The sequence below is a fragment of the Aythya ferina genome (assembly GCF_964211825.1).
Source record: "Aythya ferina genome assembly, chromosome: W".
Lineage (NCBI taxonomy): Eukaryota > Metazoa > Chordata > Aves > Anseriformes > Anatidae > Aythya > Aythya ferina.
The window spans coordinates 11700214-11716338 of NC_140313.1; the positions used below are offsets into that span (position 1 = coordinate 11700214).

General features: G+C 46.5%; 1 protein-coding gene and 1 long non-coding RNA gene across 5 annotated transcripts in view; one reads left to right on the top strand and one right to left on the bottom strand.

Moving 5' to 3' along the window:
* Positions 1-16125, bottom strand: part of LOC311426402 — a 579678-nt gene that overhangs the window by 532394 nt on the left and 31159 nt on the right. The window lies entirely within an intron of this gene.
* Positions 1-16125, top strand: part of LOC311426323 (secretory carrier-associated membrane protein 1-like) — a 145490-nt gene that overhangs the window by 79174 nt on the left and 50191 nt on the right. The gene's annotated exons all lie outside the window — the stretch shown is intronic.

A 16125-nucleotide genomic window follows, 5' to 3' on the forward strand; every position in this document is an offset into this window, starting at 1 on the left:
GACTTAAGTGGCTCCCTGAAAGGGGCAGGGGGAGCAAAACAGAACTGAATTTTTCACCTGTTCAGTAAGACTTCTGGTAGTCTGTTCTTTACACTTTTTTAAATTTTCTATTCTTTAAAGCATGTTAATGTAGCATACTTCCTCAGTGTCTTGCTTTTGACTTCAATTTCACTTTGGAATGTCCTGTTCAGAGTAACAAAAACATTGAATTCAAGTAACAGTCCACAGGCTATGAATACTTGTGGTGTACTAAAAGGAATAATTTGTCTGAGAAACACAGTCAGGTTTTGCCTCTGTTTTGTGTAGTTTTAATTTACATTGTGCTCATTTGAGTTAAAAAATACAGGGAATAGAATAGGAAATAGCTGCTGTAACAGCATTTCTCAGTGGTTACTTTTAATATTGAAGATCTTGTACAAGATCTGCAAAATGTATGGATGATTACTGTTTGTCAGTATAATTTATAAACATTCAAATAGTATATTTTTCAAACGTAGGCTTATATTGGGGTATTCCATACCATCTGACGTCATGCTGAACAATATATAGGGGTGGCTAGCCAGGGTGGGGGGACCAGCTGCTCAGGGATAGGCTGGGCATCCATCAGCAGGTGGTGAGCAATTGCATTGTGCATCGCTTGTTTGTACACATTATTATTATTAGTAGTATCATTATTATTATTATCATTTTCTTTTATTTTCTGTCCTAATAAACTGTTTTTATCTCAATCCAGAGGCTTTCATTTCTTTCTAATTCTCTGTCTCATCCTAGAGAGGGAGGGGGGAGGGTGAGCAAACGGCTGTGTGATGCTTAGCTGCCGGCTGGGTTAAACCACAACAGTCCTTTTGGTGCCCAACATGGGGTGCGAAGGGTTTTGATAATGACAGATCTGACCAGAGTGTGTTAAACCAAAATTGGTATAAGTATTCAATTTGCTTAATAGTTGCTAGTCACAGTGTTGATTGCTTTGATCTCAGGTCTGCTGTGCCTGTTTTCCAAATTGAGTTATATGGAATATTACTTACTGTATGTGCTCCCAGTCGTGCTGTTTATCCTTTCCGGGTGCTGGTTGAAGATTATTATTTTACTGTGCGGTGTAACACTGGCTTATGATATGATAAAATTGCTGGTCATGAGACTAACCTTGTATTTGTACTCAGCACTGTCATCGACTGTACTTCAGAAACCATATCTCAGAAACTGTTAACAATTACACCTTTTACCCTTTTATCTTGAGGGAGACAATCTATGGAGGGGACGAGGGAGATATTTTTTCCCACTTGTTCACTCTCCCTTTTTCCTTCACCCCCCTCTTCTCCTCCGGGCTAGTTACGATAGTTCTTCAAGATTTCGAATATCCTTGGGATGTTCACACCAGCATGTTGTTATTGTTATGTCTCCTGAATGCGCTTCAGGTTTTGTTTAAGATCAAACAACTACTTAGGAATGCCATCCAGAGATCTGTCCTGAGGCAGGACAGTTGTGAGTGTCAGGGAGTGTGGGAGGATATGGGCAGGTTTCTAGAGCAGTGGACACCTCCAGTGCTTTGGAAATTCACCCCTGAACAACTGCAAAATCCTAAAAAACTGGTAGAATGCTTGAAAAAGGGGTGTCATCACTCTGGCAATACCAGAGATACACAAATCACTGCAACGTCCTGGGGTCTGGCCTATGCCTATCGAGCTGCAATCGATGCCACTATAACCCTAGTGACAGACCCTGTGGCCCAACGGTCACTCTAACCCCTGCAGCCACTCCAGCCTCTGCAGCCACTCCAATCCCTGCAACCACTCCAGCCACTGCGGTCACTCCAACCCTTGTGTCGGACCCATCGGTCGTTCCAACCCCTGTGAGGGGCCCTGCGGCTCTTCCAACCCCTGTGACAGGCCTTTCGGCTGGGTCAGGGAAGTAGACTGTAGCAGTGCAAGTTGCCCCTGTAACCAAGATGAAACAATGGATGGGGAAGTCAGGTCATTTAGAAAGAAGAGGAACTCCTACTCAGACAGGGGAAGAAAAAGATGATGAGATAGGCTATTCTGCAGTGGCTGGGCCAAAACAGAAACGAGAAGAGGAAGATATCATAAGATCATCAATAACTATTTGAGGCCTATCCCAGAATGAGCTATGAGTTATACAAAAGGATTTTGGTTGTTGTCCAGGTGAGCACCTTTCACCTGACTGCTCCGGTGCTGGGATACCAGAGTGAATAGTCTAGAATTAGAGGGCAGGGAAGCCAGGCAGTTGGGATCCCTTTCTAGGGACACGGACATTGACAAAGCAATTGGAAATGGAGCACAAATCTTCACCCTCTGGAGGCGTTTCCTTTCAGACGTGAAGGAAAGGTATCCCTTCAAGGAAGATCTTGGATGTCATCAGGAAAATGGACCACCATGGAGAAGGGAATTAGCCATGTTGGAGGTGATTTATGATGACCTAGACAACAAACAGCTATCTAAAGATCCGAATGAAGTCAAGTGTACATGACCCATGTGGCAGAAGTTTGTACAGAGTGAACCGTCATCATATGCCAGCTCATTGGCAGTAATGGTCTCGAAAGACCATGAGGAACCCACAGCGGATGAACTGGCTAAACAACTCCAGCAGTACGAAGAAAGTCTCTCCTCTTCACTACAGACCTGTGTCTTGGTTGTGGAAAATCTCTTTCAAGAGTTACAACAAGTAAAAGAGAATACTTTGGAGAAACTTTCTGAAATTTCAAACCAACTTAGAGAGAATTTATCTTCCTCCCCACCTTCACGAACCAGTCTCTCAGCTATTAGGATTAAGTGTCCTTCTGGTCAAGGAAGACGATATAGTGGGTACACACCCCGTGCCACCCTGTGGTTTTACGAGACCATGGAGAGGACATGAGAAAATGGGATGGAAAATCTACCGCAACCCTAGAGGCACGTGAGGTTTTTTTTTTTGCACGTGAGTTGCAAAAGAAAACAATTGGGAAAAAGGGATTTTCTGAAAAGTTTGCTGCTCCAACTTCCAGCAGGCAGTCCTTTAAACACAGAAACGAAGAAAATTCTGACCAGGATTAGGGGGGCCCTGCCTCCAGCCAGGGGGAAGAAAGGGACAATCAAGTTTATTGGACTGTGTGGATTCGATGGCCTGGTACGTCAGACGCACAGAAGTATAAGGCTTTAGTAGACACCAGTGCACAATGTACTCTAATGCCATCGAGCTATAAAGGGCCAGAGCCCATCTGTATTTGTGGAGTGACGGGGGGATCTCAGCAGTTGACTGTATTGGAGGCTGAAGTGAGTCTGACTGGGAATGAGTGGCAAAAGCACCACATTGTGACTGGCCCGGATGCTCCATGTATCCTTGGCATAGACTTAGAAGAGGATATTTCAAGGATGCAAAAGGGTTCTGGTGGGCTTTTGGCATACATGTAGCTTCCTTAGAGACAGAGGGCATTAAACAATTGTCTACCTTGCCTGGTCTCTCAGAGGACCCTTCTGTTGTGGGGTTGCTGAGGGTCGAAGAACAGCAAGTGCCAATTGCTACCACAACTGTGCACCGGCAGCAATATCACACCAACCGAGACTCCCTAATTCCCATCCATAAGCTAATTTGTCAATTGGAGATCTGAGGAGTGATCAGCAAGACTCATTTGCCTTTCAGTAGTCCCATATGGCCAGTGCGAAAGTTTAAGGGTGAGTAGAGACTAACAGTGGACTATCGTGGCCTGAACGAAGTCATGCCACTGTTGAGTACTGCCGTGCTGGACATGCTAGAGCTACACTATGAACTGGAATCGAAAGCAGCCAAGTGGTACGCCACAACTGATATTGCTAATGGATTTTTATACATCTCTTTAGCAGCAGAGTGCAGGCCAGTTTGCTTTTACTTGGAGGAGTGTCCAGTACACTGGGAATCAACTGCCCCAGGGGTGGAAAAACAGCCCTACCATTTGCCATGGACTGATCTAGTCTGCGCTGGAACAGAGAGGACACTCCTGAACACCTGCAGTATATCAGTGACATTGTAGTGTGGGGTGACACAGCAGAGAAAGTTTTTGTGAAAGGGAAGAAAATAGCCTAAATCCTTTTGAAGGCTGGTTTTGCCATTAAATTAAGATACGGTCAAAGGACTTTCACAGGAGATCTGTTTTTTATGAATAAAATGGCAAGATGGATGTCATCAAATCCGAATGGATGTGATCAAAAAAATAACAGCTATGTCTCCACCAACTAGCAAAAAAGGAAACACAAACTTTCTTAAGTTTCATGGGGTTCTGGAGAATGCACATTGCAAATTACAGTCTGATTTTAAGCTGGCTCTACCAAGTAACCTGTAAGAAGAATGATTTCGAATGGAGACCCGAGGAATGATAAGATTTTGAACAAATTAAAGGGGAGATAGTTCATGCAGTAGCCCTTGGGCCAGTCCGAACAGGACCAGATGTAAAGAATGGGCTCTACACCACAGCCGGGGAGAATGGCCCCACCTGGAGCCTCTGGCAGAAAGAACCTGGGGAAACTCGAGGTCGACCCCTGGGGTTTTGGAGTCGGGGATACAGAAGATCTGAGGCCCGCTACACTCCAACTGAAAAAGAGATATTGGCAGCATATGAAGGAGTTCAATCTGCTTCGGAGATGGTCGGTACTGAAGCACAGCTTCTCCTGGCACCCTGTCTGCCAGTACTAGGCTGGATGTTCAAGGGAAGGGTCCCCTCTACACATCATGCAACTGATGCTACCTGGAGCAAGTGGGTTGCACTGATAACTCAGCGGGCTCGAATAGGAAACCCCAGTCACCCAAGAATCTTGGAAATTATTATGGACTGGCCAGAAGGCAAATATTTTGGGATATCATCATCAGAGGAGGTGGCTTGTGCTGAAGAAGCCCCACTGTACAACCAGTTACCAGAGAATGAGAAGAAATATGCCCTGTTCACTGATGGGTCCTGTCGTATTGTGGGGAAGCATCGGAGATGGAAGGCTGCTGTATGGAGTCCTACACGATGAGTTGCAGAAGCTGCTGAGGGAGAAAGTGAATCAAGTCAGTTTGCAGAAGTGAAGGCCATCCAGCTGGCTTTAGACATTGCTGAACGAGAAAAGTGGCCAGTTCTCTATCTCTACACTGATTCAGGGCAAATGCCCTGTGGGGGTGGTTACAGCAATGGAAGCAGAGCAACTGGCAGGGCAGGGGCAAACCCATCTGGGCTGCTGCATTGTGGCAAGATATTGCTGCCTGGGTGGAGAACCTGGCTGTAAAGGTACGCCACGTAGATGCTCATGAGCCCAAGAATCGGGCTACTGAAGAACATCAAAACAACCAGCAGGTGGATCAGGCTGCTAAGATTGAAGTGGCTCAGGTGGACCTGCACTGGCAACATAAAGGTGAATTATCTGTAGCTCGATGGGCCCATGACACCTCAGGCCATCAAGACAGGGATGCAACATAGAGATGGGCGCGTGATCAAGGGGTGGACCTGACCATAGACACTATAGCACAGGTTATTCATGATTGTGAAACATGTGCTGCAAACAAGCAAGCCAAGTGGTTAAAGCCTCTTTGGTATGGAGGATGATGGCTGCGGGGGGGGGGGGGGGCGTTCTTTTGCTCCCTGTCCCAGACTTCCACTTCAGGAGGCTGAGTACCCTGTGGATAACTGGTTGTCCTGGTTTCAGTTAGGACAGAGTTAATTTTCTTCCTAGTAGCTGGTAGAATGCTATGTTTTGGCTTAGGATGAGAAGAGCGCTGATAACACGCCGATGTTTTAATTGTTGCAGAGCAGTGCTTACACGAAGCCAAGGACGTCTCAGCTTCTTGCTCTGTCCTGCCAACGGGCAGGCTGGGGGTGCAGCAAGAGCTGGGAGGGGACGGACCCAGGACAGCTGACCCAAACTGGCCAAAGGGGTATTCCATACCATCTGACATCATGCTAAACAATATATAGGGGTGGCTAGCCGGGGGAGGGGGGCTGGACTGCTCAGGGTTAGGCTGGGCATCGGTCAGCGGGTGGTGAGCAATTGTATTCTGCATTGCTTGTTTCGCACACATTATTATTAATAGTACTATAATAATAATAATAATTATTATTATTATTATTATCCTGTCTTAATAAACTGTCTTTATCTCAACTCACGGGCTTCACTTTCCCATTTCTCTCCCCCATCCCAGAGAGGGAGGGGGGAGGGTGAGCGAACGGCTGTGTGGTGTTTAGCTGCCGGCCAGGTTAAACCATGACACTGGTCTGGCTAGTAAAGACAGATATAAAGAAGGCATTAAAATTTCAGCCTTTTCCTCAGTAGTCCTGTTTCATTGGCTCATTTTACGGCACGCAGGGACAGCCTGCTCCCGCAATTTTAAGTCTTCCTTCGTGAAGAGCGTACAGGCTTCCTGCCCTTCAGGACTGACTCCCAAGGGACCTCCCTACCAGTGTCCTGAACAGTTCAAAGTCTGAAGCCTCTCTGGTACGGTGGACAATGGCTGAAATATAAATATAGGGAGGCTTGGCAGATTGAGTATACTCACACTCTCTCAAACCCGCAACGGCAAGTGCCACGTACTTCCAATGGTGGAAGCAACCACCAGATAGCTGGAAACATATCCTGTGCCCCATGTCACCGCCCGGAACACTATCCTGGGCCTTGAAAAGCAAGTCTTATGTCGACAGGGCACCGCAGAAAGAATTGAATCAGACAAATGGGACCCATTTCTGAAAAAAACTTATAGACACTTGGGCCAAAGAACATGGTATTGAGTGTGTATATCACATCCCCTATCATGCACCAGCCTGTGGGAAAATCAAGCAATATAATGGACTGTTAAAGACTACACTGAAGGAGTGTGTGTTGGGACATTCAAACATTGGGATACACATTTGGCAAAGGCCACCTGGTTAGTCAATGCTAGGGGATCTGTCAACCAAACTAGCCCTGCCCAATCAAATCTTTTACCTACTATAGAAAGGGATTAAGATCATGTAGTACACAAAAAGAACATGCTGGGGAAGACAGTTTGGGTTATTACTGCCTCAGACAAAGGCAAATCCATCCATGGGATTGCTTTAGCTCAAGGACTTTAGTGCATTTAGTGGGTAAAGCGGAAGGAAAGTCCAATGTGTACCTCAAGGAGATTTGATTTTTGGTGGGAATTGTCCATGATTTGAGTTTTATCATGTAATTGCTATAGAATACTGTATGTCATCACTACTACTGTTGCTATATATTGCCATATCAATGGTATTACTGTAAGAATGACCCAGATTAATAAAAAATGAATTTTGACAGAACCAGGCAAGCGCAGTGGTGATGGAACCGTAGCTGGCTTCAGCATGCAACAATCCAACACCACACACAATCTCTCCTGCCCTGAAGGACTGCGATGACATATGTAGCCCAAAGTCATATACTAAATAAACTCAACAGACTTTTTAGAGGGATGGCCCATAGACTAAGGGAATGGTATCTGTGTTTATATATCAAAGACAGGAAAGGTGGTGGATATTAATTGGCATGTATTGGAAAGCGTGGGACCTGAGCATGATGTAGAGGGTATGGTATAAGGGGTGGATATTGTCCTGGTTTCAGCTGGGACAGAGTTAATTTTCTTCCTATTAGCTGGTGTGGTGCTGTGTTTTGGATTTAGGATGAGAAGAATGCTGATAACACAGTGATGTTTTAATTGTTGCTAAGGTGTGCTACACTGAGTCGAGGACTTTTCAGTTTTTCATATCTCCCTCTCAGCAAGGAGACTGAGTGCACAAGAAGCTGGGAGGGGACAGAATCGGGACAGCTGACCCAAACTGGCCAAAAGGATATTACATACCATATGACATCATGCTGAACAATAAAAATGAGGGGAGTTGGCTTGGGGGGAGAGTGCTGTTCAGGGTATGACTGGGCATTGGTCAGCATGTGGTCAGCAATTGTATTGTACATCACTTGTTTTGTATGATGTATTTTCTTTTATCATGATGATTATTATTTTCCCTTCATTTTCTATGCTATTAAACTGTCTTTATCTCAACACATGAGTTTTTAACCTTTTTTTTTTTTTTTTTCGATTCCGTCCCTCATCCCGCAGTGGGGGGAGTGAGTGAACGGCTGCATGGTGCTTAGCTGCCTTCTGGGTTAAACCATGACATACTTTCCACAGATTGAACTGGCCATGTGACCATCCAGCTTCACCCACTTCTTTCCCGGCCTTTTCGCAAGACTGGTTGCCTGTTTTCCAGTGCCTCCACACACAGAGCACACAGAACCCGAGAGTGTCATGGCTCAGAAACCCTGTCAGACACCCCCTGGGACCTCAGGAGCCTCACACTCTTCTCAGCACCCAGCAACCAACTGCTGCTGCTGCTGCCTTCTCTGCTGTTCTTAATCTATAGGAGGTAGTTTATAATACTTGTGGCTGTTGTACATGGAATTATGATCTTTGAGTAACAGCCTGGAAAAATAAACACATTAAAACAATATTCAACTCCCACCATTAAGGACAGATTGGAAAACTTATACTTCATTCCCCAGTATACACACTATGAAGGTAAGTCATTATGAAAACACAGTAGTGTACAAAAACATGCATGGTTCCTTCAGTGCTTAATAAAGAAATGCTACTATATTACAATAACTGTCTCTATCCTGTGAGGACAATGGCAGGAATACAACGTCTATTGGGATTTCATTCTTAATATAGCAGAAATCCTAGAGTGATAATCAACAAACATTTATACGTGAGAAGAATACAGAAATGCTGTCTGGATGTGCACTGATGGGATCAGGAAAGCCAAGGAACTGACAGAAGTAAACTTGGTGGGGGATGCAAAGAATAACAAGAAGGGGTTCTACAGGTACATTGTTCAGAAAAGAAAGACTAAGGAGAGCGTACCGTGTCTGACAAATGAAGACAGAGAACTGGTAACAACAGATGTGGAGAAGGCAGAGGTACTTAAAAACTTCTTTGCTTCGGTCTTCACTAATCTTCAGGCTTCCCACATCTCTCGAGTCCTTGAACCTCTAGGCAGGGGCTGGGGGAGCATAGTCCCTCCCACTGTAAGTGAAGAGCAAGTTTGGGACCTCCTGACGCAACTTAACAACTACAACTTTTTTTTTCTCCTTTCTTGTGTTTTCAGAACTTCTGATCTTTGTTTTACTGTTCTCACACTGCTCATCCTGTTTTTCTCAAGCTTCTACCTTATTTTGGAACAGTGAGGCCTTCTACTGTCCACTTAACTACTTAGCATTTCTCCTTGTTATGACTACACAGCTACCTTTGAATACAGAAAATTAGTTCTCTACAGCAAAAACACAACTTAGTTTCTCACACATGCATTCCAGGAACCTCCTAGACTGCTTCCTCTGGGCTGTATTGTATTTCCCTGAACCCATAGATGGAGGCTGGGGGAGCAAAGTCCCACCCACTGTAAGTGAAGAGCAGGTTCAAGACCACCTAAACTAAACAGGTGTAAGTCTATGGGCTCTGATGACATGCATCCCAGGGTCCTGAGGTAATTGACTGATGTAGTTGCCAAGCCTCTCTCCATCATATATGAAAAATCATGGCAGTCAGGAGAAGTCCCTGGTGATTGGAAAAAGGGAAACATTGCTCCCATTTTTCAAAAGGGTAGAAAGGAGGACCTGGGGAACTACAGACCGGTGAGCCTCACCTCTGTGCCTGGGAACATCATGGAAAAGATCCTCCTGGAGGCAATGTGAATGCACATGAAGGACAAAGATATGATCCAGGACACCAACATGGCGTTACCAAGGGCAAATCATGCCTGATCAGTCTGGCGGCCTTCTATGATGGAATGACTGCATCAGTTGACAAGGGAAGACTGACCAATGTCATCTACTTAGACTTCTGTAAGGCTTTTGACACAGTCCAACACGACATCCTAATCTCTAAATTGGAAAGATATGGCTTTGGAATGGCCACACCCAGGGAGTGGTGGTCAAGGGCTCTATGTCCAAAAGAAGGACTGTGATGAGCAGTGTCCCTCAGGGGTCTGTCTTGGGACCAGTGCTTTTCAATATCATCAGTGACATAGACAATAGGACTGAGTGCACCCTCAGCAAGTTTGTAAGTGACACTAAGCTGAGTGGTACAGTTAATACCAAAGAAGGAAGAGTTGCCACTCAAAGGGACCTGGACAGAGTAGAGAAGTGGGCCCATGTGAACCGAATGAGGTTCAACAAGTCCAAGTGCAGGGTGCTACACCTGGGTTGGGGCAATCCCAGACAAGGGTACAGACTGGGTGAAGAACTCATTGAAAGCAGCCCTGCAGAGAAGGACTTGGGGGTTCTGGTGGACAAAAAGGTCAACATGAGCCAGCAGTGTGCGCTTGCAGCCCAGAAGGCGAAGTGCATCCTGGGCACCATCACAAGAAAAGTGGCTAGCAAGGAGAGAGAGGTGATTGTCCCCCTCTACTCTGCCCTTGTGAAGCACCATGTGGAGTACTGCATCCAGGTTTGTGGCCCCCAGAACAAGAAAGATGTGGACCTCTTAGAGTGAGTCCAGAGGAGAGGCACAAAGATTACAGAATCACAGAATGACAGAATTGTCTAGGTTGGAAGAGACCTCAAGATCATCGAGTCCAACCTCTGACCTAACACTAACAAGTCCTTCACTAAACCATATCACTAAGTTCAACATCTAAACTTCTTTTAAAGACCACCAGGGATGGTGACTCCACCACTTCCCTGGGCAGCCCATTCCAATGCCTAACAACCCTCTCAGTAAAGAAGTTCTTCCTAATATCCAACCTAAAACTCCCCTGGTGCAACTTTAGCCCATTCCCCCTCATCCTCTCACCAGGCATGTGGGAGAATAGGCCTGGCTCTATCCTCATGACACTCACCCTTTACATATTTATAAACATTAATAAGGTCACCCCTCAGTCTCCTCCAAGCTAAAGAGACCCAGCTCCCTCAGCCTTTCCTTGTAAGGGAGATGCTCCACTCCCTTAATCATCCTTGTTGCTCTGAGCTGGACTCTCTCAAGGAGTTCCCTGTCCTTCTTGAACTGAGGGGCCCAGAACTGGACGCAATATTCCAGATGCGGTCTCACTAGGGCAGAGTAGAGGGGGAGAAGAACCTCTCCTGACCTAGTAATACACACCTCTTCTGATACACCCCGGGATGCCATTGGCCTTCTTGGCCACAAGGGCACAGTGCTGGCTCATGGTCATCCGGCTGTCCACCAGGACCCCCAGGTCCCTCTCCCCTTCACTGCTTTCCAGCAGGGCAGTCCCCAACTTATACCGGTGCCTGGAGTTGTTCTTGCCCAGATGCAGGACTCTACACTTGCCCTTATTATTTTTCATTAAGTTTCTCCCCGCCCAATTCTCCAACCTGTTGAGGTCCCGCTGGATGGCAGCACAGCCTTTCGGCATGTCAGCGACTCCTCCCACTTTATTGTCATCGGCAAACTTGCTGATGGCACACTCCATTGCCTCATCCAAGTCACTGATGAATATATTAAACAACACTGATCCCAGTACTGACCCTTGAGGGACTCCACTAGATACAGGCCTCCAACTCGACTGTCCCATTAACCACAACTCTCTGGCTTCTTTCCTTCAGCTAGTTCACAGTCCACCTCACTACCCGATCTTCCAGACCACACTTCCTCAGTTTAGCTGCGAGGATGTTGTGGGAGACGGTGTCAAAGGCTTTACTGAAATCAAGATAGACCACATCCACTGCCTTTCCATCATCTATCCACCCAGTTATATCCTCATAAAAGGCTATCAGGTTGGTCAAGTATGACTTCCCCTTGGTGAAGCCATGTTGACTGCCCCTAATGACCCTTTTATCTTTGATATGACTGGAGACAACGCCAAGGATAAATTGTTTCATCACCTTAGCAGGGATGGAGGAGAGGCTGACCGGTCTATAGTTACCTGGGTCCTCTTTCTTGCCCTTTCTGAAGACCAGAGTGACCGGAGGCCTCCAGTCCTCAGGCACCTCTCCCGATGCCCATGACTTACCAAAGAAGATAGAGAGTAGCCTAGCAATGACTTCACAGAATCACAGAATCACAGAATTGTCTAGGTTGGAAGAGACCTCAAGATCATCGAGTCCAACCTCTGACCTAACACTAACAGTCCTCCACTAAACCATATCGCTAAGTTCAACATCTAAACGTCTTTTAAAGACCTCCAGGGATGGTGACTCCACCACTTCCCTGGGCAGCCCATTCCAATGCCTAACAACCCTCTCAGTAAAGAAGTTCTTCCTAAGATCCAACCTAAAACTCCCCTGGCGCAACTTTAGCCCGTTCTCCCTTGTCTTGTCACCAGGCACATGGGAGAATAGACCAACCCCCACCTCGCTACAGCCTCCTTTAATGTACTTATAAAGAGCGATAAGGTTGCCCCTGAGCCTTCTCTTCTCCAGGCTGAACAATCCCAGCTCCCTCAGCCACTTTTGTAAGACTTGTTCTTCAGACCTCTCACCAGCCTTGTTGCCCTTCTCTGGACTCTTTCGAGCACCTCGATGTCCTTCTTGTAGCGAGGGGCCCAAAAGTGAACACAGTACTCGAGGTGAGGCCTCGCCAGAGCCGAGTACAGAGGGAGAATCACTTCCCTAGACCAGCTGGCCACACTGCTTCTTATGCAAGCCAGGATGCTGTTGGCCTTCTTGGCCACCTGAGCACACTGCTGGCTCGTATTCAGCCGACTATCAACCAATACTCCCAGGTCCTTCTCTGCCAGGCAGCTCAAGGTAGACCACATCCACAGCCTTTCCCTCATCCACCAAGCGTGTCACTTTGTCACAGAAGGAGATCAGGTTCGTCAAGCAGGACCTGCCTTTCATAAACCCATGCTGACTGGGCCTGATCACCTAGTTGCCCTGTAAGTGCCATGTGATGACACTCAAGATAATCTGCTCCATGAGCTTCCCTGGCACTGAGGTTAAACTGACAGGCCTATAGTTCCCCGGGTCTGCCCTCCGGCCCTTCTTGTAGATGGGCTTCACGTTTGCTAGCTGCCAGTCAACTGGGACCTCCCCCGATAGCCAGGACTGTTGATAAATGATGGAAAGCAGCTTGGACAGCTCCTCCGCCATTTCTCTCAGTATCCTCGGGTGGATCCCATCTGGCCCCATCGACTTGCACGCATCTAAGTGCCGTAGCAGGTTGCCAACCATTTTCTCATGGATAGTGAGGGCCACATTCGGCACCCCATCCCCTTCCACCAGCTCAGGGTACTGGGTATCCAGAGAGCAACTGGTTTTGCTGCTAAAGACTGAGGCAAAGAAGGCATTAAGTGTTGCAGGAAGAATGGCCGAAAACACGACAGACACTAGTATGGTCAGATCATGCTCCATTTATTACCCGAATTGCCTGACATTTATAGTGAACTTAACAGGGGCGGATAGTGTCTCACACAAGATTATTGGTCAAAAGCACTCAGACAAACAACTGCAAGAAAACAACCCCCTTGTGATTAGCAGTCACGTAGATTTTGTCCTTGAAGTCAGCTGCTGGCAACAATATTTTTCTAAATTCCTCAGTTGGGTGATGTGGGAACAATGTTATGGGAAGTTTTCATAGTTGTCCTGGTAGCTTGGTTTGCTCAGCTGCAGCAAGCCATGGGATCTTTGCTGTTTCAAAAATCCCCCAAGAATTCCCCCTTTTTCTTTTTGAGCAAACCAAGCCTGAATTAACAGTTTTGCAAGTAACCCTTTAACCACATTTATTACAATACAATACGCAATGATGATTAACACCACAACAAACAGAACCCTTAATCCCTCTTTGATTAATCCCAGTAACCATCTATGCATCGTTTCAAACAAATCAGTGAGCCATTGATAGAAAGGACTGATATCATATTGAATCTTTCTCATGTGCTCTTTCAGGAAAGTAATGGATTTGTGAATTGACTCGCTATGATCAGAAAGGTTCAAACAGCACATTCCCTCAAAGTCCTCACACCCATGCCCTTGAGTCAAAAGCAAGAAGTCAATAGCAGCTCGATCCTGTAAGAGCCCATGTTGCAGACTATTTTGATCTGGTAACATCTCCTCAAGTATCTCTGTCGTGGCATTGGCTTGCTTCTCGGCCCAGCATGCCAATTTTTCTAAGTTGTTAAGTGTGGCCACAGATGCCACTCCTGGCACGAAAATTGCCAGTGCCGCTCTAGCTGCAACACCAAGCAATTCAACATTATCATTGCAATCCGGTGTGAGCAATGCCCATTTATGTCTGATGATCTCACGCAACTGTGACAAGCTAGGAGCAAATATAGTGAGTTTATCTAAGTAACATGGACCTCCAATAGCATTTGCAGGGATACCTTGCCAGGTCCTATCCCTGCAAATCATAAAAAAATCAGGAGGTAAGGCCATAGCTGAACGATTGTTCCAAATGCTATAGTTGTTACCCTTGTCTCCGTGCCATAAGCCCCTAAACCCTGCCTATCAGTGTCATCTTAATCACAGGTGTTATTTGTATTTCTGTACTCGTATGGCCCTTTCCAAGTTCCTGTAGCAGGATCTCGGTAATTCATCCTTATTTGTGGTAACACATTTGGTGCTGCTCTATTTATTGTTTGAAAATGAATACTCGCAGGAGGGTCTTCTTGGTCACCAGTAAAACGTAAGTGATTCAAGACACCCAATGCCTCGGACAATCGCTCATCGATGTTCTTGATCTCTTTTAATCTCACTAATTGTTCCTTTAAAACCTGGTGTGATCGTTCAACCATCACTTGGCCCTTGGGAGAATATGGAACACTCGTTTTAGGCTGAATCTGTAGGAAAATCCATTCCAGAACGCGAAAATACTTACCTATCATTTCACCCTTGCCATCACCTGTGTCATTTATACTACTCCTATTACCCGTGCTGTTAGTGTCAGTGGCATCCTCCTGGTACCATTTCTGTCTTTGTCAGCCCTTACTCTCCCCCTTTTCTTTTTGCCACTGACCAATCACTGCAAATGGAAAAGACACATGATCACTAATTAGGAAAGAGAGTGCAACATCTGCTATACATCTGCAAGCAGTGCCGGCTGCAACCTTAGAAGCTATTTGTGAAGGAGACTGCCGGTGGTCATTTGTTAGTGTAATCTGCTGCTCTGCACTCCTGCACCGTAATGAAGGTAGTAATATAGCTAAGTTGTTATTAGTAATCCCTACAATGTGGCAACCCCACTGAATATTATCCAGGAACATTTGTACATTTATCAAATTATGTAACACCATAGTTATATCACAGAATCACAGAATTTCCTAGGTTGGAAGAGACCTCAAGGTCATCGAGTCCAACCTCCAACCTAACGCTAACAGCCCTCCACTAAACCATATCCCTAAGCTCTACATCTAAACGTCTTTTGAAGACTTCCAGGGATGGTGACTCCACCACTTCCCTGGGCAGCCTGTTCCAGTGCCTCACAACCCTTTCAGTGAAGAAGTTCTTCCTAACATCTAACCTAAAACTCCCCTGGCTCAACTTAAACCCATTCCCCCTCGTCCTGTCACCAGGCACGTGGGAGAACAGGCCAACCCCCACCTCGCTACAGCCTCCCTTGAGGTACCTAAAAAGAGCGATAAGGTCGCCCCTGAGCCTCCTCTTCTCCAGGCTGAACAAGCCCAGCTCCCTCAGCCGCTCCTCGTAGGACTTGTTCTCCAGGCCCCTCACCAGCTTCGTCGCCCTTCTCTGCACCCGCTCAAGCACCTCGATGTCCTTCTTGTAGCGAGGGGCCCAAAACTGAACACAGTACTCGAGGTGCGGCCTCACCAGAGCTGAGTACAGGGGGACGATCACCTCCCTAGCCCTGCTGGTCACGCTGTTCCTAATACAAGCCAGGATGCTGTTGGCCTTCTTGGCCACCTGAGCACACTGCTGGCTCATATTCAGCCGACTATCAACCATCACTCCCAGGTCCTTCTCTGCCTGGCAGCTTTCCAACCATTCCTCTCCCAGTCTGTAGCTCTGCTTGGGGTTATTGCGCCCCAGGTGCAGGACCCGGCACTTGGCCTTGTTAAACTTCATGCAGTTGACCTCAGCCCATCGGTGCAGCCTATCCAGATCCTCCTGCAGAGCTTTCCTACCCTCAAGCAGATCGACACACGCACCTAACTTGGTGTCATCTGCGAACTTACTGAGGGTGCACTCGATGCCCTCGTCCAGATCATCGATGAAGATATTAAAG